We start from the raw sequence: 26,432 nt of genomic DNA, 5'->3' as shown, positions 1-26,432 counted from the left end.
GAACGCATTAAAATGCCCCAGAGATGATGGAATTGATGATGATCGGACTTCTGCAGGAGTTCCCCCCCCCCATTCCCCAAAAACCAGTTCTCCAATGGGTTTCGCAGCTCTACGACTCTTGGCTTTCGGTATCGAAACAATTGCCGACAACTGAAGGTTAAGAGAGTTAAGTAATGGCAGAACATGCCTGCTTTTAAATCGAAAAATAATTTAACTTGCATGCTGTAAATGCAGCAATAATATTAAATACCCCAAGAAAACTCCCACATTTAGCTGATATTCTTCGAAATTCAATTAATGGACTTTATTGTGTCTTCATTGTGTCTTCGAACAAATAAACCGATGTCCTTTGAATGTCCTTCTACTGGTTATGCGCCATTAAAATCATTTTCCTTTCATAATTATTAATAGTGTGTGTACTGGCTTTGTGCGATGAAAAGCGTTTTCCTTGCCGTAAATTGATTTCGTTAAATTCAATTTTTAATAAGTATTGATGTTGATTAACCTTCATGTTGTTGCGTTCGTTCTGCTCGCCTCGCATTCATCATTATTTCAAAAGGCAGCTGGAAAAGCATTTAATTAGCCCAACTCAATAGCTCAATATTAAATTCCTCAACATAATCACTTTTCCGTAGCTTAATTTCCCCTCGGACTGCTCACTTTTTACCTCGGAACTTTACTGCTAGCATTTTGTTGAAAGCAAAGGCGGAAAACTAATTTCAGCAACAAACTGGGAAAATGCCAACTGAGAAGAGCAACAACAACAACAGACAACTCCCCGATTCCCTAAGAAATCTCCTTGGCGGGCAGCTCTCATTATTAATTCATGGTTTATCGGGTGCCGGTTGCATTTAAGCGATAATTGAACGCTCTTCGCCGGCAAAGAAATTATCAACTCTGATTGCGCGATGCGATGGTTATTTTCCTTATTTTTCCTTCTCTTCAATTGCTAAGTTTTCTTTTTTTTCTTGTATTTATTTTTTTGGTGTCTATCTAGTCGTATTTTTCCTGCGGCTAAGAAGCTACCTGGTTGGTAGCCACCTGTCTGTTGGCTCGTTCATTTTGCCACACATATTGTCATGTGGAATGCCAATTTAAATTGTATACCCAAAGGACATTGCACATTGCACATGTCTCGACATTGCGTCGTTTGTTGGTCGTTGCTAGAGATGTGCAAGTTACTATTCGACTTCTTTTTTTTAGCTTTTGCTTTATAGGGTATAAGGATGGTGGTTAAAGAAGGCATGCTCTACCTTTCGATTTTTTAATGAGATATATTTTGATTTCATTGCCAAGTTTTTACCCACTGAACCTTCAAATAAATTATGTATTTATTTTATTGAACTATAAGCTATACATTTTCTTAAAACACAAGCGTAAATTTTGCACTTTTAGTTGGAATGGCTAGACATCTATATCTTGCATTAGTTTTCCTTGGGTTAAAATTATAGAAGCCTTGGTGGAAATACCCTGGTTATTGGTTGTTGTTTTTGTTTTTGAATTGGCGTGTTGTTGTCCTGCCAGGAGATTTGCCATAGTCACCGTCTTTTTAGTTGTTATTTCCTTGGTTCGTTAGTTGTCTAGGTCTTGACAGGACAACCTTACCTACCGCTCCTAACCCCCCTCCCTTCTACCCTCCCCTTTCCCCTTTCCCCTTCCACCTTCGTCTGTCATTTGCTGTCGTCGTCATTTACGTGGTAGTAGTCGCCTGTCGCCTCTGCAACCGATTCTCTCAGCCCCTTCCCTTCTTCACTCCTCTTTACCTCTGCCGTGTCCTGTGGGAATTTATGGGAAAATAACTTGCTGGGAATTTATGAAAACTACGACGCCATAATAACAATAATCAGACTAAGTAGTGACCGCTGCCAGACATAAACTCTGCCAGATAAACTCGTCGTCGTCGTTGTCGTCTTCGCTGCTGCTCCCGTCTCTCTATATATATATAAAAATGCTAATGTCTGGGCGACATTTTTAATGTGAGTAAGGATCTGCCACGCCCCCTTTACCCCCCCCTTCGCCGCCTTGCCGCCTCCCTTGGTCACAGCTTAATTAGCAAAAATGTCTCGCGAACTTCAGAGACGACGACGACACATTAAGATAAGAGGTTCGCCTTAAGCTGATTGCCTGGTTTAGTGTTATCTGGACTATTTATAGGGCCACTGGCGGCAGTCAGACTGCCAAATGGTTGCCTCCCAAGCATCTCTATATATAATATATATATATATTATATATTTATATATACATAGCCTCCCCTTTTTGATGAAGCGAGCCAAAAGATGGGAGAGATTCATCTTCTCGCCTATCGTTTTTCTAGATTTTTATGCCTTCGGCGAAATGCTGCCCTCAAGATGCTCCAAAAAATCCACTCCATTAACAGTTTAATGACATTCTAGATAATTTGTTAATCTCATTTAAAATTTTATAAGGTTCCTTCAAGGAACCATAAAATATTATTATCCTAATTTTTTTTTTTAATTTTTTGATGGGAATTCATTGATTGTTTGCCAAATAATTTTATGAAAGGCAAACTTTTTTGTATTAATTTCATATAGTTGTTATTGAAACTAACTACAAAGTATCTCCTTTGCTATTTTGGTGCATTTTTTCGACTGTGTTGGTGAAGGTGGCTCACCTGGGCACCTTTTGCAGGTGCGTTCACCCCCTCGAATTCCCCAGGTGACCACGCTCCAGTGACTTTCCCTAAGCCTTTTCCGTCTCGTGTGTGTAATGACCAAAATGCGAGGGGAATTACAAGGGGGAGAGGGAGGGGGGTGGGTCGGGGAAAAGGTGAAAAACATAGACTGACAAATTTCTGTTTACACCCTCGAAAAATATGCAAAAATGGCGACAGGTCGCTGGCCTCCTTCATAGTTTTTCCCTTGCTCTTATTTCAACTGCATTTAAGCGCAAATTTTCACTCGTTCTTGACATTCATTTCCCCAAAAAAGTGTTTTTCTGGGCAGCAAAAAGGGGTCGCTGCGCGGGGGAAAATGGGGAAACGGAGCTTGGAGAAGCCGACAGAGTGACTGGCACTTGACATGCAGGCAAACGTGTTGACTTTGTCTAGGGAATTGGTGAGCTGAAGTGAGGAGAAGGTGGCGGATATTGCCACACATCCAGAAATTACATTTTTAAGGGACCCCGTGCTAAAAGGGAATTTTTAAAAATATTTACAAAGCATTTTTAATGATTTTCTAAAGTTGAAAAAACTCTACATTTAGAGTATTATATCACTTTAGCTTTATAGTATTGCGAATTGAAATGAGTTATCCAACTACATATATAAATTGAGTTCTTTTTTATTGGAACCCCCAAAACCCATTTGAACTTGCTTTGCATAAATATATCATTCAATACAACTTTTCCTTCTTTGCCCCTTTCTTCACCATCCATTTTACGCCATATTTTCTCCAAGTGCATGCATTTGTATGTGTCGCAACTTTTTTAATGAGCACGCAGGCAAATGAAGTAGCAGTGGCAGCCACCGCAACGAAAGGGCGGCGAAGGGCGGGGGTTTTTCCGAGGCGGGTCCTCCGAAAAAGGGGAATTTTCCAGTGGTGGAGAGCCAGCCAACAACCGCCAACGTGTCATGGCCACCATAAAAGTTTTGTGACACTTTTTTCGCCTCGGATGCCGCTTCTTCTTTTTCTTCTGCTTGTTCTTCTGGTCTTCCCTTCGCAAAAGTCAAAATCTGTGAAAGAAGCTGGCGAAAAGAGGAATTTCCATAGAAAGAAAAGAATATAAAAGAGGAAAATATACGGAAAGGGGGAAAAGTGCAACTTTTTGCAGCGCGTAAGCAAAAACAAAAGTTTCCAGCAAGTGTGTATACACAGTCAAAAAATTAGATTAAATAACCATTGTTGTTATTATTAAATAAATAGTCAATGTGGTTTCAAGGATTATCCATGATTAAAACTAATATTCTGTTACTCATCTTATCCAATTTAAAATATAAATTATTACATTAAATTTCAAATGAAAGAACATTTATTTCAGGACGAAATCCATCTCATACATATTTTATTTCAAAATTGTGTACGTTGAAGAGATTTTAGAAAATATACATTTTTTCCCCATGTGGGTGTGTGTGTGGCATGCCACTTGATGTGGCTTCTATTTGCCATTTGCCAGCCTCTTCTCCTCCTGCACTTTCCTCTCTATATTTGCCCGTCGTCAACACACGCGCAAAATGACAAATTAATGCGACGCTTGCCTCCCTCTCTCCTCTTCCCTCTTCCTCTTCTCCACAGCCACGCCCCCATTTCCACAGCGCCCTCATCTGTCTGGTGTCGCCACTTGGGTGGGCGTTGCGTAAGCGCAAAAATTGTTTACGACATCCCCACTCTCTGCACCTCATATACATATATTCATATATATATATATATATATAACTATAAATACTTTATAAGATCTTGCGGCTGCTTTTAGGAGATTCTCTTTCGCGGTCCTCGTGCTGCGGTGGCGCCCCCCGGCGGCCCGATATCAAACGAAAAGTAATGGCATTATATTTCCAACTAATTTGTAATGTTTTTAACAGGGGGCTATATTTGGATTGCGGAATAAAAGAAAACGGCATTGTTAAGCAGCGACATGTGTTGCAATTTATCTTTAGTTCAAGATCACTGGGTGATCTTAAAAACTTAGAACCTGACTACATGACCATAAAAAGGGTATTTTATTTTATTAAATATTGTTCGTAACTCAAAATTGTTACAAAAACACAATCTCATATTCTAATTTCAAAAGTTGGGAAACATAGTTTCGGGTCACCAAAAGCAATTATTTCAATTGAAGAAGCTAAGTGGTTTTTTCAATTTATATAGAACAAGTTTTACGCTTGGAATATTTGAAGAGTACCTTCTTGGTTTTCTCAAGATTAACTTTTTGATATATGATCCTATATTCCGGAATAAGCTATTAATAACATTCTTCCGCTTTTCCCTCAAATCCAACTTATTACATCACTTATCCAATCTTTACTCAAGTGCGTCTTCTTGAGTTATAGCATATATGTATTCACTTTCCATCTGGAGTCTGAAGTCGTAAATCTAGCCCTGATTATGCCACATGATCCTCAAAGTTTGGACTGCGTTTTTGATCCCCCCGGTCGGTGAAATGCTACTTAGCCTCCCATAAATAAATCCCATCTCTCTTTTATAAGCTTATCTTGGAGGCTGTACAAGTGGCACTTCCCGGCATTTCAACACCCTCGGCGAAATCAATTTGTTTGGATTCCGAAAAACTAAAAGCAAAGCTCAAGTGATGACTGTCAGTGGCCCCTCGCGATCTGCCCGCCCATATATCATAATGATGAGGATCGTTCGGAATCGTTATGTTTTCCGTTCGCCGGTTCTGTTTTTTTTGTATTATTTTTGGGGATTCTTTCAAGTGAATCAAAATCAGTACGGCACACATTCCTCTTTGTTCGGGGGTGTCTGGGGTTTCTCTCCACCACATTTTGTGCACCCTGCTTGGGGCCTCATCTTCTCTAATTGATTAAGCGTGAAATAATTTCTTTTGATTGACTTCAATTGAAATGAATTATTCTTTAATTGGAGGCGCGCAGTCGGTGACCGAAAAAAAGAAGAAAAACTGAATCACAATGAAGGAATAACTTCTAAGCGCTCTGCGTCGGCGCAACTTTAACCCATGCTGACCAAAAGGGAAAAGGCAAAGGGGAAGGGGAAGTTGGGGAAAAACCCCTGTCATCGATGGGAATTGTGTCTATGCGGCAATAACATTCAACAAACAACTTTGATTTTGATTTGCTTCTCTCGAAACATAAATGCAAAATGTGCACAAAACTAAAAAGGAAAATAAAATGGGGAAATAGTTTAGGCTAGGCAAAAATCGTTTGTATATTTAACCAATAAACTTACGGATATCCAGTAAATAATAAATGCCAATAAAAATGGTTAAATAATAATGCCAATAAAAATATAGTCCAATTATGAAAGATTAACTTCTTGAAGATTTAGCTGGAGACAAATAAATATTTGATTTAAATTCCTGCTTCTTAAATGATTTATTTTAAGTCAGTTGCATTGAAAACTTTATATAGGAATTGAAAAGTTTCATTTTCTAAAAATGATATATTTTTAGGTGCTATAAACTTTTGTAAAACGGAAATTAATACCAATAACATTTGGAACTTTTTCGACAGTTCTCTGGTTTGGTTTATGACTCCCCTTAACTAATACACCCCATGGGCACACCCTGTATTTAGTTTTGGGATATGTTCCTGTCACACCATCCCCTCGCCCTCGGGTGGGAAACCCCCCGAAAATCGGTGTCCTGCCTGCCTTGCTGACTATGTTGTTGTGCCTGCTGCTCCTCTGTTGCCCGTTGTCGTTGTCAAGAACAAAAATAATAATAAAATTTGCTGTCGCTGCGAATATAAACAGGCAATTTTTGTGCCGCTCCCCGTCGCTAGCCCTCCCCTCCCACTTCTACCCCCTGTCCCCTGCCCCTTTTGACCCCCCCTCAAAAAACTGCCTCAACAGCAAATAGCAACAACAACAACAGCAACAAAAACAAGAACGGGAACGGAAAACAGGAGACGATGGCAGCTGTTTTTAATGTCTGCACAGCCGCCTAATGGCGCTTAACGGTTCACAGAGGGGGCAGCAGGGGGCGTGGCAGTAAGTGGGGGGCAGTCGGAGGAGTTTGCCACGAAGTTTGAGCTGCACTGAGCAAAAAAATTTAGCTAATGGGGATAAATTGGAAAATGTTTTTTAACATATGATCATCTTAAATTTTCATGATCTAAATCTAAATTGATTTTATTTTTGTTTTTTGACTTTTAACTTTTGGCTTATGAAATTCAACTTTTTTCCGTGTATCCCATTGGCACTTCGGTCGACAACCAGGCGAAGCCCAAAGTTTGGTTTGCGTGTGTTTGTCTGGATTTGTGGCAAAAATTGAAAATCATATGCTCATCGTCATTGTCCCCACATTTTCACCCATTTCCCCTCAAAAAAAAAAAAAAAAAAAAAAACGCGATCTTTATTGGCATTTTATGCGCCCGTTAAGTGGCAAGCGTTTCCCCAAAAAAATAACGTGAAGCGGTGCAAAAAAAAAAAAAGAAAAAACGAAAGAAAAACGTTCTATTAATTGAGAGACCCCAGTGGGTGGTAAAAACTCGTGTGGATTTAGAGAAAATGACTGCTGGGAATTGGGAAAAGAAATTAATATCAATTCGTTTAAATTTCGCTATTAGCAATAACACAAACTTATAAAATATGAAACCAACTGCATATAAAATAATATTAAGCCTAATGTCTACTAAATATTTAAAGCGTTTTATAAATCCCAAGAACAACGTAAAATAGAGTTTGAGTTTATTGCATACTGTTTGTGGCGACTTGTTAACTCCGTTGAGTCGATTTTGTAGCTTCTAAAAAAGTTCAAATTGATTTGACCTAAGCAAAGCTATTCCAGAATGGAATTACCGCTTCCTTTCCCCGATGCCCCCGAAAACTTGCCAAGGTTTTCCTGTTTTCAAAAACATAATTTCCTCGACTCACACACACAGGCAAACACAAAGGGAACGAAAAAATGCTTTCTATACAAAATGTGGAAGCCAAAAAGTTGCACAAAATTGCCAAAGTTTTGTTTGCTTATGCATTGCACTGCCCTTGTCAACCGGTCGCCCCCAAAATGTCCTTCTTTATCCACTGAAAATCCACCTCCAATCCCCCAAAAACCAGCCCCTAATTGTGGAGTCCTCCCCTTCCCCCTTTTTTTACTTCTACATATTTTGGTTTTTTTTTTTTTTGGTCAAAAGAGGGAAAAATTATGTCAGCGGGACGGCGAATCGAGGGCCTGGTGTTTAAATTATTTATGTGCCAACTGTCCTTCCCCAACGAGCTTCTTCTTCATCTCGCGGCACGCATGGGTTAAGCCCCCAGCCCCCTCAGTCCCCTTAACCCATGTTTCGCTCCTTTGTGCCAGTTTATAAATAAAAATCATTATTACTCGACGACACCCACGAATTTTTGGGGGAAAGGTTACGCCTCAGTCTGCTGGGGAACGGAAATAAGTGTAATTTTTAATTAGTATTTTCATTTATCACAAAAAATATATAAAATATAAAATATAAATAATACACAAGAATTAAATCAATGATGAACGTTGAAAAATATATTACTATCTAATAATCATAAAACAAAAATTACGATGTGTTTTCAGATTGTAATTATTATCTTGTCCTTTAAAACTCATTAACCGAAACTCAATGTCAGGATATTGAGAGTTCGGTGTTAATTGCATTGTTTTTGATTAAATTTCTTGGTGTGTTTTTTTTTCATGTTTCCTTTTCCGCTTCGCTTTCAGTTGGCCACGTTGAAGTTTTCGTTTGAAATTAGTACGCATTGTCCTTAATTGTTGGGGCGTTTGTGCAGGGGGCTGGCATTTTATGGGTTTTTGAGGGGGTTCCCTTGTACCGTATATATATATTCGTATATATATATTCGTGGTATTGTATATAGATGAGGGCTTTCGCTTTGGCCAAGAGCCATTGACTTCGTTCCCTGCTGCGTGTTTATTTATTTGACTTGTGCATGTCGCTTTTGGGTGTTAACTTTAATAATTAACGGCATTAATTGCCGCATATGTCACATGTTTGCTTTGTGCCCCCTATATAACTTCCCCCTTTTGTCTCCCCGGACCTGCATTTGTCTTATATTTGGCTTCATTTTGTTTTTATAAAGCTTTTTCCCCCACGCCAGCCGAGTCGCTCCTTTGAAATATTTAAACGCTTATGTCATTTCCACATCCACATCCACATCCCTTCCCCGTTGGCGTGTTTCCACGTTAACCAGTTTTCTTCGCCTCGACTGCATAATTCATAAATGGGCTAAATGGAAAATTATGCATTTCTAGGTCTTTAATTGACTGGGTTGACTTTGTGACCAAGCTCGAGGGTGCATTTTGTACTCCCTTTTAAGCCGAATACTAGCAAGCTAATTTAAATCGATATCAGGGTGGGTTTTACGTCCATTTCACGTAAGTTAATAATGTGCAAATGCAGATTTTCTGTTGGCCAAGTTTTCATGTTCTTCCCTCGTTAATGAGAAATTATTAAATTACCTAAAAAGACTTTATAACGATAACAACCCACTCGAATGTATATTTATCACTCGATTTCTAACGACCACCCAACTTTCGGCTTTAATATTTCGTATAGCAATGTCATAAGCCGAGACTTTATTTAAGAAATTAGAGTTTTCCTTTTTATATTTATTAATCGAGGTTCATTAGAGACGCCAATAAACCGGTAAAGTTAAAGCCCCCCGCACCTCGTCTCTTGTTCGATTGAAAAATGCTTTGTTTATCGTTCAGATGCGAGCTTGGATTCGAAATGTTTTGTCTCCTAATGAGAACTAATGAATGCGTTGGAGTTGGATGCCCTGCCACCGGTTTTCCTTTATTATTATTATTTTATGCGGTCCGTCGTCTTGTGGGTTGCACAACCCACACAAGATGACAAAACCGGAGATCCCATCGACAAACCAAAAACTGAAAACCAAAAGCCGAAAACCGGTCGAAACGATCTGCTCTGATTCGATTTTGGGGAATGACAAATGCATTCGAGATTAGGATCGGAGATCTTATCGAGCCCCCAACTAATGGGCTTAAATGTGATGACAATAAATTGATTTCATGATTATGGGAATTCGATTTCGAATTTATGGATGGTAATAATGCAATTTGAAGTCATTTAGATGTTGAGATAGTGGCATATCTCAGTGGGAATTAAGATATAAGAAGGTGAAACGATGGAGATTAAGATATATTATATGAAGTGGAATGAAGAAGGTCTAAAAATGAATAAAAAGTTTAGTTTTATCTGGGAATAAACTGTTCCGCACTCATACCATTAACTCACATTTAAACTACAAATATTTATTGCTTTTGAAATAAGCATTTTAATATCCTACACTTGCAGGAAATTTACCATTCGAATCAACCAACTCACAGATTTGTTTTTCACACTCCCCCGTCGGTCGAGGACATCAAAAAGAAAAACTTCTTGAATGCTCCTTGTTTTGCTTTCCATTTTGTGGCTTCTGTAAAGTGTTTTCACAGGGCGAGAGTAAACGCTTAAGGCGCTTATGGCAAGGAAAAGTTCAAAAATCTCATTAAATACAACAATATAAACATGCAGCAACAAGAACAATACACTAAATATTTATGCCCGGCTGTAAAAGTTCATTTTTTTCGCCTTGCTTTCATTCTTTCTATGTATATGTGTGTTTGTTTGTGTGTGTGTGTGTGTGTGTGTGTGTATCGAGCATTTGGCTTTCCGTATAAAAATTGTGTAAAATAATAAAAATAATTTCAACGACAATACAGACACAAAGCGACGCACACACACGCACACACAACACAGACACACGCATGCAACACATTGTCGCCCCAGACGCCATTTTGGCTTTGTTGTTGCGTGTAATGGATGCCGTTATGTGCAGAAATGGAGGAATCGCGATTGGGGGCGGATTTCCAAAGGGGGCGTGGTGGGGGTTTCGGGGATCGGGCATCGGAATCGGTTCTGCCATTCGCCCTTTTGCATTACTTCGACTTGAATGCGTCCTGTGCAATGGCCAATGCACATTTCCCCCCTCCCTTCCCAACTCCCCCTCTCTTTTCCCCCACGGCATAAATATAATTATTTTGTTATAAAAACGCATTCCACAATGTAAAAAAAAAATGGGGGAAGTTCCTTAATGCGACACTTGTCCTCAAGCATTCCTTGCACACGAGAGGGAAAATGTTTATTACCCCGACATTTCCACCCTTTCAGATCGGAATCGCACTCAAGTGCTTTCTGCTCCCTTCTATGCGATTCTCATAAATATTACTTGGTTGGTATCGACTGGTTGAATTGCATGGCGATGGTTAAGGATTTTTAAAGTTTATTTTAGGCATTGAATGTAATACATTCTTACAAAACATTCATAACAATATGAAATTATAATTACTAGATACCCAAAAGAAAGCAAATAAACAGTACAATTATTGTCCTCTGCAATATTTATTACAAGCTCTATATATCATTTCATCTAGTTTGTATTGTTTTTTATAACATAAATCTTTAAAATTACCACAACATTTCCAACGGTTTGGCAATAAATCTTCCGCTGCTTATTTATAACTTTTTCAAAATCAATAGGAACTCACTCCAAATGTTTTCATAACCGATTTTTAATAGGCCCTAGTTGTTGTGCTGACTCCTACACCCCATATCGATTGCTATGCATAATTACTGGAATTAACCCAATTTCTTCTTCTTGTCTCTTTGCAGTTTTAAAATCTACCACATTTCGAGGAATTTGATTTGTTCAAGGAGCTTGTGCAAGTGAAAATCGTATAAGGTAAGTCCGACCAAGATTAGAAACTAGACAGCTGTCATTGGCATTAAGGTAAACTAAGATTATCTCCTGTCCTCTTCTCAGTTTCCTACACCGAAATTAACAATAAATAGTTTTTTTAATGAATTAATTTTGTCTTAAAAATTATATATCTTTTATAATCATCAAAATTAAAATCTATTTAGATTTATAAAAATAGTTTGTATTCAAAGAGAAATATGTTTAAAAATCATGTTTTATGTTATGAAACAATTTAATTTTTTATTTTAAAGTATGCTTCTATTCGATTAAAAAAAAAACAACTAAACTTTGGCTTAAACAGTGAGTCATTCAGTGTACTCCATGGCTTCTCCTTTCTTCACGTTTCCAGTCAACTGATTATAATAACACGATTTATCAAATGCACGTAAATTACAATAAATTAAACACGAAATTAATATTAATGACAAAGGCAGGCAGACACACATACAGATAGACAGTGGTTGTGTGGGTGCAAAGGGGGTGGTGTTTGTTGTGGGAGGAACTGTAGATAAACGTGGACACAGAAATACAAATACAAATACATGCAGGCAATACACTCACTCGTATCTTGTGTGTGTGTGTGTGTACTCTTGTGCAGAGACAATTGCCAAATTAAGTGCATGCCTCTGTTCTCCAGCCACGCCCCATTTTATAACCGGCCTCCTTTTGCTGCTTTTGCTGGGTGAATAACCCTCAATACTCCCCCCATTAAACCCCAACTGAATTTCCCCCAAGAATTTTCGACCCTCTTCTTGTGCCATCTTAAATATGAAAATCGTTCTTTTGATTGCAAATTTGCTTATTTGCATTGCATTTGCGAGACCCGCAGTTAATAAGCTCCGGACATAATAGTCCAAACACACAAGGAGAAAGTACACACACACACACCCACACACACGTACGCAGCGATACACGACACACACACTCGCACAGTGAAAGCCAACAAATGACCAAGCGATTGATCAGGACAAGCTAACTGAATGAGGACCAAATGGAGGGCTTTTCATCCAAAGGCGGAGCAGAGTTGGGAATTCGGTGTGCAGCGGGAAAAGCCCGGGAAAAGGATGGGGAAAATGGAGGGAAAAAGGGGGACGGAGACGGCCAAACCAAACGCTTTATGTCTCCTCAGCCGATTCGAGATGTCTGAGTGAATTCCGTGTTAATTCAGTGATTGCGAAATGCTTGGTATTCCACGCAGACAAAAACAAGATGAATGACATATTGTGATTTGTGACTTGGATAAATGGTAACAAAAATTAGTATTGGACTTATCTTAAATTCGATTTTCTAACTGTTTATAATGTTATTCTTAATGTGTATTAAATGGTAATAATCATATTTTAATTATCTTGCTGAAAATTGAATTGATAAAGGTTCTGATTCTGTTTCAGTCACTGTTTGATCACTGCAATCATACTTTCTCTGATCTGGGGAATATTACGAATACTTTTATTTGATTACACTGTGCGACAAAATTTAACGAAATGTTTGTTTGAGTTACTTTTTTAATTGTTTTCGGTTAAGGGGCATAAGTTATGCACAAAAATATTTATGCCACCTTCTAAGTGATAGGATTTCTTTTTTTATGATAAATTTTATGAAATTATTATTATGAAAATATTTAACACAAAATATTATTTTTTTTTTTTACTTCCAATAAACTATTATTTTTTTTAAAAGTGAAATTTTTTTCTGATTTTTTTGGCTTTTTCGCGTAACAAGTTCCATACGTAGTCGCCCAGAGTATAGAGCTGGGAGAAAAAAATTTTAAAGCATTGTTATAAAAGCCTAACGGTATATTTGCTTAATATATTTTAATTAATAGATATTGAACTTGCATAAAACGCTTATAACGGTGAAAAAATATTTTCCCAATATGGTATTATAAGGCTGTGAAATATGCAAAAACACGCGTTTTTGGGACCTTTGAGTGTGCGTAGAAGCTGATTGGCTATTGATATTAACAAATCCAAAAACTTGTATTCTTATTTTGACTAGTAGAAGTGAAAAATAAGAAAAAATCAACTCAAACATTTTTTTGTCGCACAGTGTTATAGTTACAATGGCATCACTTTCCCACCTTTGGCATCGATTGCAATCAATTGGGCGATAAGTAGCACTCGCTTTGAGTCACCGTTTTCATTATCTGCGATTCGCCTTGTAGTCGCCTCGCCGGCAGCTCATCCTTAATTGCGATTGTTGCAAGTCCTTGCAAATTTTGCATATTTGATGAGCCGGACTCGGTTGCCTGCTGTGTATATCGCCTTCTCACTGTGTGTGTGTGTCGATGTGTCTATATGAGTGTGTGTTTGTTTGTCCGGGTCTTGGGGTCTTTCGATATCAGGGAGCCATCCGTAGTACGAACTGCATACCTGGCCTGTTGAGTTGCAATTTGGCTAACAAATTATGCAACAGCCGAGGCAAAGGCAACAATAACACAGCGGCACTACTGACCCAACTACACGGTGAGAAAAGGGGGGGTGCAATGGTGGCGCATGGGGGAATCGAAGGGGAAAGGAAGGGGGACGTGTGTGTCCGTTGCTGGCGCGTTGACTTTACGGCCCGTCCGACTGGCTCATCCGTCCGGCCCTGTTAAATAATTGTAATTTATGGCATTTTACACAAATAAATATATGGAAATCAATAAATTTACCTCTCACACGCACACACACACACACACACTTTCGCACACTCAGGAGGCACACACTCTCTTTCACACACACAAAAACACTTTCTGGCACTTTCCCCATGGAGTTGGTGCATTCGGTTTTTGGTTTTTGGTGCATTGCAAATTGCTTTCTGCTTTTTGCTCTGTGCTCTCCTGCTTGTTTATTATTATTTTGTGGACTTTAACAATTATTTTATGTTGTCACAATTTAAAAATATCGAAGAGAAAAAGAGATAGGCGGATTTCAGACAGCATTCAAAATTAATTTTTTGCCTTGTGCCTTTTCATTTTTTAATCATTGTATTTTAACGTTTTTTTTACTTCAAATTTTTATATGTGAACAATATTTTGCATTTCAATTGCGGTTTTTTGGGTGGGCGGATTGCGCACACATTTGCATCCATATATACGCGTAAAGGCCATAATAACTCAGTCAATTCAGGTGAAACAAAGATGTTACGAGCGGAACGTTACACATTTTGTTAACTTTGGATGGGGCATTTGGATTTATTTTCGAGGGTTTTTTGCTTATGAAATAAGCTCCATATAAAATGCGTGTATTTGTGCTTGTGGAAAATTTAATTAATGAAAAACAATTAATATCAAAGGTTAATAAATGAAAACCAGATAAATAACAAACCATATTTAGCCCTTAAACCATTTTTGTGGCCCTTTAGGTTGAAATAATCAAACGTTTGAATTGTAACGTCATCTTTTTTTGTTATTTTAGCTGGTCAAGCCAATAACTCTATTTCTTTTATTTGTTTTCTATTAAGCCTCAGGTATTGGGCAAAAATGCAATTGACATGCAACTTTAACACGACAAATCAATTTCGTTTTTGATTTGGATTTCTCAAAGCTCTTAGTTTAGTCGATTTGATTTGAATTCCGATGGAATGTCCATTCGATACACAGTGTTGGTTAATGAAAAACTCTAGCATCCTTTTTTATTCACATTTTTTTTTTATCAAAACTAATTTTGTAAATTGCCTTCGTTGAATTTTAATTCAATTTTTCACTGCATATGCATATGGCATCGAAGCAGGGAGGGAAAAAATATATATATATTCCATAAATATGTTTGCTTATGACTCGACCGATGCCCCGCCCCTTTTGCGCAGAGAAACGTATATAAAAAATTTTTATGTTGTGTTGATTTTTGTTTGGCTTTCGACATTTTGTTTGTTTGCCTCGGCGCGCTTGGTGCTTTTTTATGTCGATTCCTTTTTTTTATTTTTGTCATATTGAAAAATCGAAATTAATTAAATTGTGTCAAAGTTATTAAATTTTATTGTCATTCGCCATAAATAAACAAATGTCGTGCGCAATACGCTTTAAGCCTACAAACAGACGCCCCAACTCCTTCAATTAGAATTTATAGAAATTTACGATTGTTTATTTGTAATATTTTCCTTGTGCGTATATTTTGTTTTTTCTGTTCTTTGCCGACTGTTTGTGGGGCTTGTTGGGGCATAGATTTCCCCCCCCCATCCCTCTTTTTTTGGCTCCCCCTTTGCCCTCAGATTTCTTCCTCTTCTCACTCGTTAGTCACGCGTTCGAATCGCCGCCGCCTGGTGTGAAAAGTAATTATGAACGCTTTATGACAGCCGGTCAACTTCATTCGAAGTCCATTAATTTGGCCACACTTATAACCGTGTGTTGTTGTTGTTTCTCTTTTTTTTTTTTTTTGTGTTGTTGTTGTTGCTGTGGATTTTCTTTTTTGCTCGCCGCTCGGGAACAGGAAACTCTTTGGGGGATTTTGGGGAGCAATCCAAGGAGGTTGGTCTTTTACAAATATTTCCCTTCATTACATGCCATAAAAGTACATGAATAAAAATATGCTACAACTGTTGTTGCCTTCCTGTTATATTAATGTTTATGCAAAATCAAGAAAGGTTTAAACCAATCGAATATACAGAAATACATTTTATGGTATTCCTTTACATCAAATTTGTATGAATTGTAGCTTCTCTAAAAAAATGTAATATCAATAAATAATATTATAAATAAAGTTATTTATTGAATTTGAACTTGAAAGATTTGTAGCTTCGTTCTTGTAAACAAATCAACTTTAAACGAATGCATTTATTGATATTCCTTAGTGTTAAATCATTAAGTTTGAACTTGAAAGAGTTGAAGCTCCATTCCTTTTACATGGCGTAGTGCCAACTATTTTTGGTAAATATTTCAGAGTCCCCAGATCGTGAGCTTTGATTGCATGCCAACTCCTTAAACGGCGTCTTACCTCCAGCGTTTTTGTTTATTTTAGTTTTTATGTGTTGTCTCAGCTGGACACCGAATGAAATGGGTGGGGGAATGGGGGTTGCGGATGGGGGAAAGGGGAATGGGAAGGGGAAAGGGGAAAGGGGGGATGGTAAAGAGAAAGAGGGCGCGCCCCGAAATTCCATCGCCGGTCACGTATGATGGCCCAAATGTGTGGCCAACTCACTCCCCTTTTCGCTTTTTGGGACTTCCACCTTGACTTGGTCTTGGATCTCGTTTATGCGTTTGTTTGTATATGTTTTTAATAAAATTTATTACACTCTCGCATGACGAACATGCCATCTCCCTCTCTCTATCTCTCTCTCCCTCGCGCATATTTGTCTAATAGAAAAATTATGACCCAAACACAAACACGGGAATTTTTCTTTTTCGAGGTGGAAGGAGGGCGTTAATTTTTATTATGCATCCCTCGACTTGTCTGTCTTTGGGCCTATAATTATAACATAAAATTTTTATTGAAATTTCTGAGCCATTTTCATTTTGTTCCTTCATCAGAGGTCAAGTGGAGTTGGAGATGAAAATGAGATGGCAATGGAGTGGGGTTTTTTCCAAGGGGTGGAGGGGAGAAAAAAAGGGAACCGCACGAATGGAATAAAAGTAATAAACATTTATTTCATTAATTTATCATTGCACGCAGGCTGGCTTTCTCGCCTGACAGGGGATCGGATTGAAGTGATGTCATTATAAATGCATATACCAATCAGGCTAATTTAATTTACCATAAATTCTACAACCGCAAAAAAACACAAATTGACACCGAAAAGGTCCCAACTTCAGCAATAATAATAATAACATCAGCACAAAGCCTGGACAACCAAAAGCGGTTAAAGTCAACTAACAAGTATAATAATAATAATAATTTAACTGCCAATTTCAGCAAATGGCAAATTGAAAATCCAAATGGTATTGGGCATCGAAAATAATTTCATGCATTTTTCATGTCATTCATTTGCTGTTTGTGTAATTTCAAACTAATTAAACTGGAAAATATTGAGAATAACAAAGGATCGAAACAAAAGCAAGGAAATTACAAAAAGTGAAGGCGTGGACATGCAATTACACCTGGAAAACAGCGTTTTAAGCATAAAAAATGCAGTATATATTAACCCGAATTGTTGTGCTTTTCTATTTGTTGAAAATAATTTATTGGTTTAGGTTTTGTGAACATTTCCCTTTCGCGGTTTAAAATAAATTGACGTGACGGTAATTGGAATCAATTTGAAAGGTATTTAGAATCACATTAGTTGGACACTTTAACCAGCCTGTTTAGCGTCCATCGTTCTTCATTAGTCTGCCGTTTTAGCTAAAATGCATCTTGTGTTACTTGCAACAAATGCCAGCCGCTAGAAATGCACAACGCACACGCCAATGGGGCATTAGCCAATGGCTCTTTATCTGCCCCTAAGCACCCCCTTCCGGCGCCCTATTCTCGCCAAAGGACCCTCTTTCGAGCTCCAAAGCACTTTGTACTGTCAGACCGTTAAGTTTTTAATGAAATATTGCCAGGGCGTTATTTGTTTAATGCGCTTCATCAAACCCAACCAAGGAGGTTGATGAAAAAGTGCACGAAGAAAAAAGATTGTAACTAGATCTGCTTACTCTGCATTTACATTCAAATATATAAATATATATGAGTATATTTAAAGTTTGAAATTAATTTAGAGTGGTCAACCTCAAATGATTAATTTTTGTGTAACCAGACTTAAAGAAAACAATTATGAGTGGTTTAATTTTCTTTTTGTTCAATAAAAAAAAAAAGGAAAAAAGGGAAACTAATCGATTATTGTGTTATATATGTATCAGATTTAAATGTATAAAGCATTTAAAATCTTTTCTTTAACTCATGCAAAATTTCCCGCAGTGCAGAGTGACGAGAGTCCGTTGGTTGTTGGCCATTTTAGCCCGCAAATGGTTTTTCTCTTTTTCTTTGGCCGCGTGTGCTCTGTCAGGTGCCGGCTTTCAATTTGCTTTCAATCGCATTGAAATAAAACGCTGAAAGCGAAACCGCCAACGGCCAGGTCCGCCAGAGACACGCGAGTGCGACAGAGAAAGGCGATGGGCGGGGATTGGAAAAGTTAATAAATTACGGCCAGCCGAGATTATTATATGTGGCATGAAAAATTATGCACCACAAGCGCGCTCGAGCCTATGAAGGCCTCTCATGTGTCACGATAGAAAACAATTCAATGTGTTTCTTTTTTTTTCGCCTTTAATTTCCCGTTTTTTTTGCCTCTGCCGCCGCGGTGTTAAGTTCTCAGGTTATTCGACGTGGGAATTCGGTTCGGATTGCGTACCGCTCCTTCAAACAAAAAAATAAAAAAAAACCAAGTGGAAAAACTTTTGACTTCGACTCTGACACGAAAATAATAATTAAAAATCTCACATTTCGTAAACGACAAGTTGTCAATTTAATATATTTATTTATTTTTATATATTGCCCCTTTATGGTTAAAAGTTTGCCACTGAGAATAAAAAGGACGGGGAAATAAGCGATATATTACTTAGATTTCAATTGAGGATTAGATAACTTACATTTTTTCATAAGCTTGCCTTTAAAATACTGTAAGCATATTTTTTCCATATTAATTAGTATAATTTTTCAACATTTAAAAACATTGTTAAAATTTTCAAAAGCATCTATTCATTTATGTTATTTTCCGTGTTTCTAATTTTTAACTTACCCGTTTTTTGTCAGTTTCTTTTCGAGATGCAGCTGTGGTCCATTTAGGAGTTGACTGTCTTGAAGTCGCTCATTGAATTGAATGTTCAGATGAAATTACAAGACAGTCCAATAGAAAGGGATGGGTGGATGGCGGGGGGAATTGGATGGGGCGATACTTGGGAATACATAAAGCCCGGAACACTTGACAGATTCCCTGGGATTCCCCTCTCTCTTCCTCTTCTTCGCCCTTCGCACGCATATTTCATCTGTGCTGTCTGAATTTTTGAAGTGATTTCAAAATGATTATTTTTTGACACATGGGGCAACACCTGCGTTGCATTTGCAGCTGCCTTCTTCGATGGCACACATATACGAGTGTAGTGGAGTAGGTTGTATATGTTGTATACCATACATGCATATAGGCAAATGAGTTCGCCCTCTCTTTCACACGGCCCCCTTCCCCCCATTCCATCCGTCTCTTTCGCACACGCTCTCTGCGTGCGACCGTTTGTTGTTTGTGTGTAATTATATAATTTGACTGCTGCAATTATGTTGTTCGCCGTTAATTGAAATGTAAACGTCATCATTATGATAAGACGACGTCGGGGTCACCACTCTGCCACATGGCTGTGGAAGAAGAAGAAGGAGAAAGAAGAGGAGAGGGAGGTGAAGAGGGAAGGTGGAGAAAAACAAGAAGGGGGGACCCTTTTGTTTGCGTGCATCTGGCGGCTGAGCAGAGAAACAGGCAGCGAACGTGTCAATTCCATTTTTGATGGCTTCACACGCTTCAAACGCTCGCTGCTGAATCGAAGAAAAAGGAAGGGGGTGGGGGGATATCCAAAGGTGGGGGTAAGTCATCAAGACTATTAGTAACTTATTGCTCAAGTCACTATTTAAGGATCAAAGGGGTGAGGTGTCGAAAGAGGGTGCTCCTCATTAAGGTTTGTCAAGGCGAAGATGCTGAAAAGCTAAAAAAAAAAATTCACAGACTGGGATTCTCATATTGCAAAGGTATAATAACTCCCTACTTTCAATATTTAATTCGTTTTTATTCGAATTAAAAATGATTCAAAGGGATAACTTGACGAAAGGAGATATTCCTCATTAAAGTTCAATTGAATTGAAACGGAAAATGGGTTTGTTTAAAATAAAGGTATCTTCTTTTGAACCTTACATTTTATAAAACACTATTTACTCTTCCAAAATAAAAAACTCCATAGCAATAATTTATTTCCGTTTGTTTGCCTAAAACGTGTATAAAAAATGTAAATGAGACTAAAGCATAAATATCGATAATACCAGGCGAAAGTAACGGGAACCTCTCACGTGCCACGCCCAGAGCCCCTCGGTCACGCCTCCAGACAAACCGACACCTTCAGCCGCATTAAGTGCCGCAAGAAGTTGTGCGTCATACGGCAGAATTTCAATCAAATTCAATTGAAATTGGAGTCAGCAACGGCTGGCTTTTCTTTTACTACTTTTTTTGTACCCCCTCGAATTTTTTTTGTTTGAGAAGAGATGACAACTCTGGCGGCGTAGAAAAGCTGAGTCTTCGAGAATGTGGGAGGATGTCTTCTGTCCAGTTTGTTGCATTTGCCTTCGCATTAAGTTGGCAATTCCATTCATGTGACAGGCCTTATGAGCAGGGCAACCCTGCCACGCCCCCTTTTTGGCCATCATCCGCCCACTTCCTTCCTGGCTGCCACTGTCTGCGTACGTGACATTTGGCGGCGCCACCGGGAAGCACGTAGATGGAAAATACTCTGAAAATCTGTAAGCCATTTCGCTTCTATTGGTTTCATTTCTTTTCAAAGATTGTCTAGGGAATGTTGGACTAACATATATGTATGGTGACTTTGATGACAGTTTCTAAGCCTAAGATATTACTCATCTTTAAAATACTAAAATTTTAAAGTATTTTCAAACCCTATCCTTAACTCTAAATAAATTCATTTCAAATCATCTCTTATTATTTTTAAACCAAAAAATCTTAAATCCCCAGAGATATAGAAAAGCTCAGTTCTTCTACTTCTTGGTTTTCTTTATTTTTCCTAAAGCAGGGTATTATTTATTCGAAGTCTTTTCCTTTGTCCTTTTTACTAGTTTTTTTTTGCACTGCTTCTTGTGCTTTTTATTTTGCCTCCTTGCAACTTCTGGCTGCTGTTTTTTTTCCCCATTTTTTTTTTTTTTTTTGGCGTCTTTTGGTCGTCGCAGTGGCAGTTTTCTTGGGGTTTTTCCTCGGGTCCGTCCTGCCGCCTTTTTTCCCTTTTCTTGGTGGCATTTTCCGTGCCGTTTCGCCGCTTTCTTGTAGTTGCAGCTTGCCCCTTGTTTACAACTGCGTCGCCGACCAAGCGCAAAAGTGTTTGTTGCCGCAGGACTGCGACTGGAACTTTGAGTTCAGAACGAGACGACGGGACAGAATAGCGATCGAGGACGCAAGTCCTGCCATAAATTTTGCTTATCTAAACGGAAAAATACAATTTGTAATTGAAAATATTTTCGTGCACACACACAAACACACACACACACGCATACACTTGCACTTACATGAGCTGGAAAGTTGCTTTTAAGTTTTTGCCTTTTTTTGTGTTTTTTTTTTTTTGCTTTTATGTAGTTTTTTGTCTTTTTGGTCTTTTTAGCCGCCTTGAGATTTCTGGCTCCTCCTCGAGTAGTTTTTTTTATGGCCACTTGTTGTTGGACATTTCTAATGGCCTGGGAAAAGTATTCGCATTGTTTGCTCGCCTTTTGCCTTCGCAGCCTTTCGATGCGCTTCTCATTGAGCTTAGTTCGCGAAGTATGGCAATCTCTGTGATTGCTTTGTTTGCTCTGGTTTTCTGAGCTGTTTTCGCCACTTTTCGCTCACTTGTGCAACTGCAGCCTATAGTCATTCAATATTCCCTATTTACTCGTCTGCTTTAATCATTCAATGAAGAAATTTAATATAAACTTCCGCGATCTTAACAGAAAAGGCAGGCCTAATACGATACTGCATTCATTTTTCATTGAAGGAAATAATAAATACAGTAGAAATGGAAAATATAATACCTGGTTTGAAACTCAATATATTTCGGCTTATTTTCGTTTTTGTTTGCGATCCTAAAGTTAAATCAATGCACGGACAGCTTTCCCGATTTCCCCTTAAAGTCAACGAAATCTTTTATTAAACAAAATGTTGCTAAATTTAGAGCGAGTTTTCGAACAAAGTTTCGCCGAACACGAATGTAATTTATACACTTTTCATTATGCTGTAAACTGATTTAGCTTTCTTGAAATTTAATACGCTGCTCGGGTCTCAAGTTTTTCATTCGATGGAGCTGGCGCTGTGCTGTGTGCATTTCCATTGGACGTTAATCAGCTTAGCGGCATTATAAGCTGTTTTTTCCCGCGCACTCTTCTATGCGCTTCTCAAAGTATTTACCTGGCTTATGCAACACACACTCGCCGTTTGACTGCGGCTTAGTCGCCCGTTGCATAATCGCTTGTCGCTTAATCTATTTATTGATTGACAGTATTGAGACCCTTTTAACGCCACATTGCACCCAAGCCAGATACCAGATACCAGTTACCAGTTACCAGTTACCAGATAGTTACATATGCTATAGCATATAGGAGTTTACCAGTTAGCAGTTAGCAGATTCTCCACGGCACACAAATCGTTTTAATGCGTTCTTAATTAGCTGCAGTCGCTGGATGGCAGCTGCATCGCTGTTGGCGTTTGGTGGCACTTGTTCGACATTTTCAATTGGCCGCATTACTTAAAGTGCACAGCAGCCAGCCAGCCAGCCACGTTACGTTGCCCGCTTTTACCCGCCGCTTTTCCCCGCCGCTTTTCCTCTGGGCTCTGGGCTCTTGGCTCCTGACTCTCCAGGCGCTGAGTAACCCTTGAAACCGCAAGTGGAAGTGAGCTCCCGCCACTTGGCAGCAGAGTTGCATTTAGTTGCCATCTGCGAGGGCTTAAGTATATAAATGTGCACTCTCCGCAAACACACACACACACACTACACTATACTATACTCGTACTATACTATTACTATACTATATAGTTTGTGCTGATGCGAATGCGAACGCGAATGCGGATAAGTCCGTGTGGGTAATATCTCTGACAGGAGTGAAATGTGTTCTGGCAAAACGACTGATGAAGAAAATCTTGGCTAAATCTTTGCTAACGCTTATTGATGGTGATGATCGTTATGACGGGGCTCAGTCGGGAAATTAAGTTGCAAAAGAGCTAAGTCTAACTAATGAGCAGGACTCACGGAAAATGTGGTATGAACAAATCATAAATACTTCTCTTTCATTTTATTTACAAGAGAGGTTTCTTTAGCACGAATTACTTTGATACAATTAAGGAGTTGTTCCCTTTGATTACTTTTAGTAAATTTAATGTAATTGCTTTAATTTTTTGCGTCCGGAATGTTTTCCTTGCTGGAGGAGCACCAAGTGACATTTTCTGAGCCATTTCCCCACTCGAATGGCTTTGATGTAATTTTGTGCAAGCCTTCCTTTTGTTTCCCTTGAATGGTAAGCATTTGTTTTCGTTCTATTTTGTTGCGAAACTCCTTGAATTGCTTTCGATGTTGCAAGGGGGGGCGTTCAGGATGTTGAGCATTTTAATTGTTTGCCACTTTTGGTGGAGGCACGAGGCAAGTGGCAGGAGGCAAGTGGCAAGAGGCAAGAAGCAGCGGCAAGTGCAAGTGCAAAAGTCACAGCTTATGCCACCTGAAGAGCAACAAGTTCCGCTCGCGTTCCTCCGCAACTTGCAACTTGCTGCACACTCACACACACACACACACACATTCTGTGGCAGGAGTAGTTGGCACTGGGATTACTTATATTCATATCCATATCCTTTTGCTGGAACGCAGCTGCAGCTGCCGCAAATTGCGGCACGACTTGTGGCATGCTCCACTTTTATTAACTTTTTAATGCAGCAATGCCAGAGCTTTCCACCCCCTTCCTCCCCCCATCCCCCAACCCCCTTTGGTTAGAGAGTTTTGCCAGCTTTTATAAGTTTATGTCGAGCAGCTGTTGGCTTCTGTTCTCTGCTGCTTTTTGTTTGCCCCCCCGTGTTCCCCCCCCCCCTTTCTTTTTCCTCTTTTTTTCTTAACTTTTGTTTTCTGTTTTTTATTTTTTTTCTATTTTTTTTTTTTTTTTGGCTTTTGACTCATCTCTGGCATGCAAATCCTGTGCCCCCTTCCGTGCATCCCCCCTCCTCTCCAGCATCTTGGTCTTGCTTTATTGGCTTTTGGCTTGTGTGGGGGAAAAGTTTTGCAAATTAATTACATTTTATTGGGCTCGACTCGAGTCGAAATGAACTCGAGCCGGGCGGGCGGGGCGGAAAACTTTATTTGCGACCCCGCACAATAAGCAAGGGTTTAAAGTTCACCCAGTATTCCGGTATTATTAATAATAATAAGCTAATGCCTCAAACAAAGCCACTGAGGGGAAAAATCCACGGCTCTTGTCGCTCACTGTCCGTTGTTAAAATGCATTTTACGACTTTCAAATTCGAAAGCTCGTAAAACACAAAAAAAAAAGAACGAAACAGGAATGGGGAAAGACCATAAAATGTCGAGTGAAAACAAGGGGGAGGGGAAAATACAATCATAGAACAAGTACGACAACGACACCCAGGCCGAATGTGAGTTTTTATGGCTAATCAAACCTTTGCCACAGTCAAGATAAACATTCGAAAGCGTTTCCACCGCGCACAGTGGAAACGAGTTGCAATCGAAGGCGGCTCAGATAATTCATATTTCTGGCACTGGGCTTATCATGGTCATAATGCCAAATAGGTCGCCGCAATCAAAACAATTTAAATTCATTGGTTCCTAAAAGGCAATTTTAACGATGGTAATTATAATGGAGACTTGGAAGCAAGTCTTTAAAAATATTAAAAATTATCTTCCATAATTTTATATCCCCGACTATTTTGCTAGTTTCAGCTTTAAATATTTATGAGGTCGCTGTAAAAAAGTTAAAAGCCACTGACTTAAGCTTGATAAATTTTAAATTCAAAATAAATGTTACAAAACGTTTTGATTTATGGAATACATTTCTTATTCTATGTAACTCTTATATATTTAAGAGTCTGTTCATTAGCCGAAAGCCATCAAAATAAATAATATTTATGAGTTTTCAAAAATAAACTTTTAGTGCTGAGAATTATGACTTGATAAGACCGAGAATTAAGTATCTTTAAATTTTAAGGAATTATAAATTTGTTCCGTTTAGGTAAGAGCCTGAAAACAAAAAAGCCTATTGTAAAATGTTCATACGTGTATCTTGTTTTTTATGCTACCTTCAACTTGATGGTGATAATTTTCCATATGAGGTTAGACCTTCCATAAACAGACCGTCGTGTGTCCCTACACCTGTTGATAAAGATCAGTGTCCATTATTTTGGGTGGCCCTTTGGGCGTAAAAAGAGTATTTCAAAAGGGTAAATATGAAGTATAATTTTGATGATGATGCAGTTGGGTTTCATGTTGGAGGAGGGTCCCGAGTACCAGCTGTTTATGATGCGTTTACGACACATCAACCAGGACACGCACACGTGAGGAAGGAAAAAGCATGGCGAGATCGTTAATGGCGCCCAACGTGGAGCCCGCATGGTAATCGTAAAACTGACACTCGTGCACCCCCTTTAAACAGCAGCCCCCCTATCCCACATCCCCCTCTTCCTCCGCCTCTGTTGTAATAGTGGTGTGGAACAAAAAAACAGCAGCTCGACAACACGCAAAACAAATGAAAGTAAACAACAAGAGATTTTTTGTATGACGATTTTTCTTTTTTTTTTATTTAGCCGACTTTTTCGGCTCAGCTTACACAAAAGTCCTGATTTTTTTTGTCGGTCGCCGAGCATAAAAATCAAAAAAATAAATAAAGAACACAGGGAAAAAAGTGAATTTATTTTATACGTTCACTGCTCGTAAAAATCAATGAAAACATTTGTCAGGACAAGCTTTTCTGGCTTGATGGCCGCCCACCTTGCCAATCTGCCAGGGAAATGGGGGGAATGGGGGGGGGACTACTGGGATCGGGGGTGGAAGTTATTCCAATGAAATGCCTGCGAAAAGTTTTTCCGAGCCAAGTTTCGTATGAAATTTGTAGCCAGTGGATGCGGAGGGGAAAATAGGAGGAGCCAGAAGCAGGGAACTATAAAACTTGAAGTTTGAGTTTCTTTGAAACTGTTTTCATTTCTTTATTTATTTTCGCTCTCCTTCGTCTGCCTTCGTTCTATAGGTGGAAAGGAATGTGTTTGATGCAAGCCAAGTTAATTGGATTAACACCGAGGCCCTCTATCGCACAAACACACACACACACAGACACACATACACATACAAACAACCAGCCAGTGTTGCGAAATTCGATTTATGGTCAAAATGATTTAATTGCCAAACATGCCCAAAAAGTAAGGACGAAC

The 26,432-nt window shown here is 38.8% G+C and overlaps 1 protein-coding gene across 1 annotated transcript in view; it reads left to right on the top strand.

Moving 5' to 3' along the window:
* LOC108087585 (hornerin) overlaps positions 1–26,432 on the top strand; it is a 98,877-nt gene that overhangs the window by 44,094 nt on the left and 28,351 nt on the right. Inside the window, exon 3 of the mRNA XM_017185016.2 lies at positions 11,306–11,375. The gene's annotated coding sequence lies outside the window, so the exon portion shown is untranslated. The remainder of the gene's footprint in view (positions 1–11,305; positions 11,376–26,432) is intronic.

The sequence above is a fragment of the Drosophila ficusphila genome, unplaced genomic scaffold (genome assembly GCF_018152265.1).
Source record: "Drosophila ficusphila isolate 14025-0441.05 unplaced genomic scaffold, ASM1815226v1 contig_198, whole genome shotgun sequence".
NCBI lineage: Eukaryota > Metazoa > Arthropoda > Insecta > Diptera > Drosophilidae > Drosophila > Drosophila ficusphila.
This window is presented reverse-complemented; position numbering and strand designations above follow the sequence as displayed.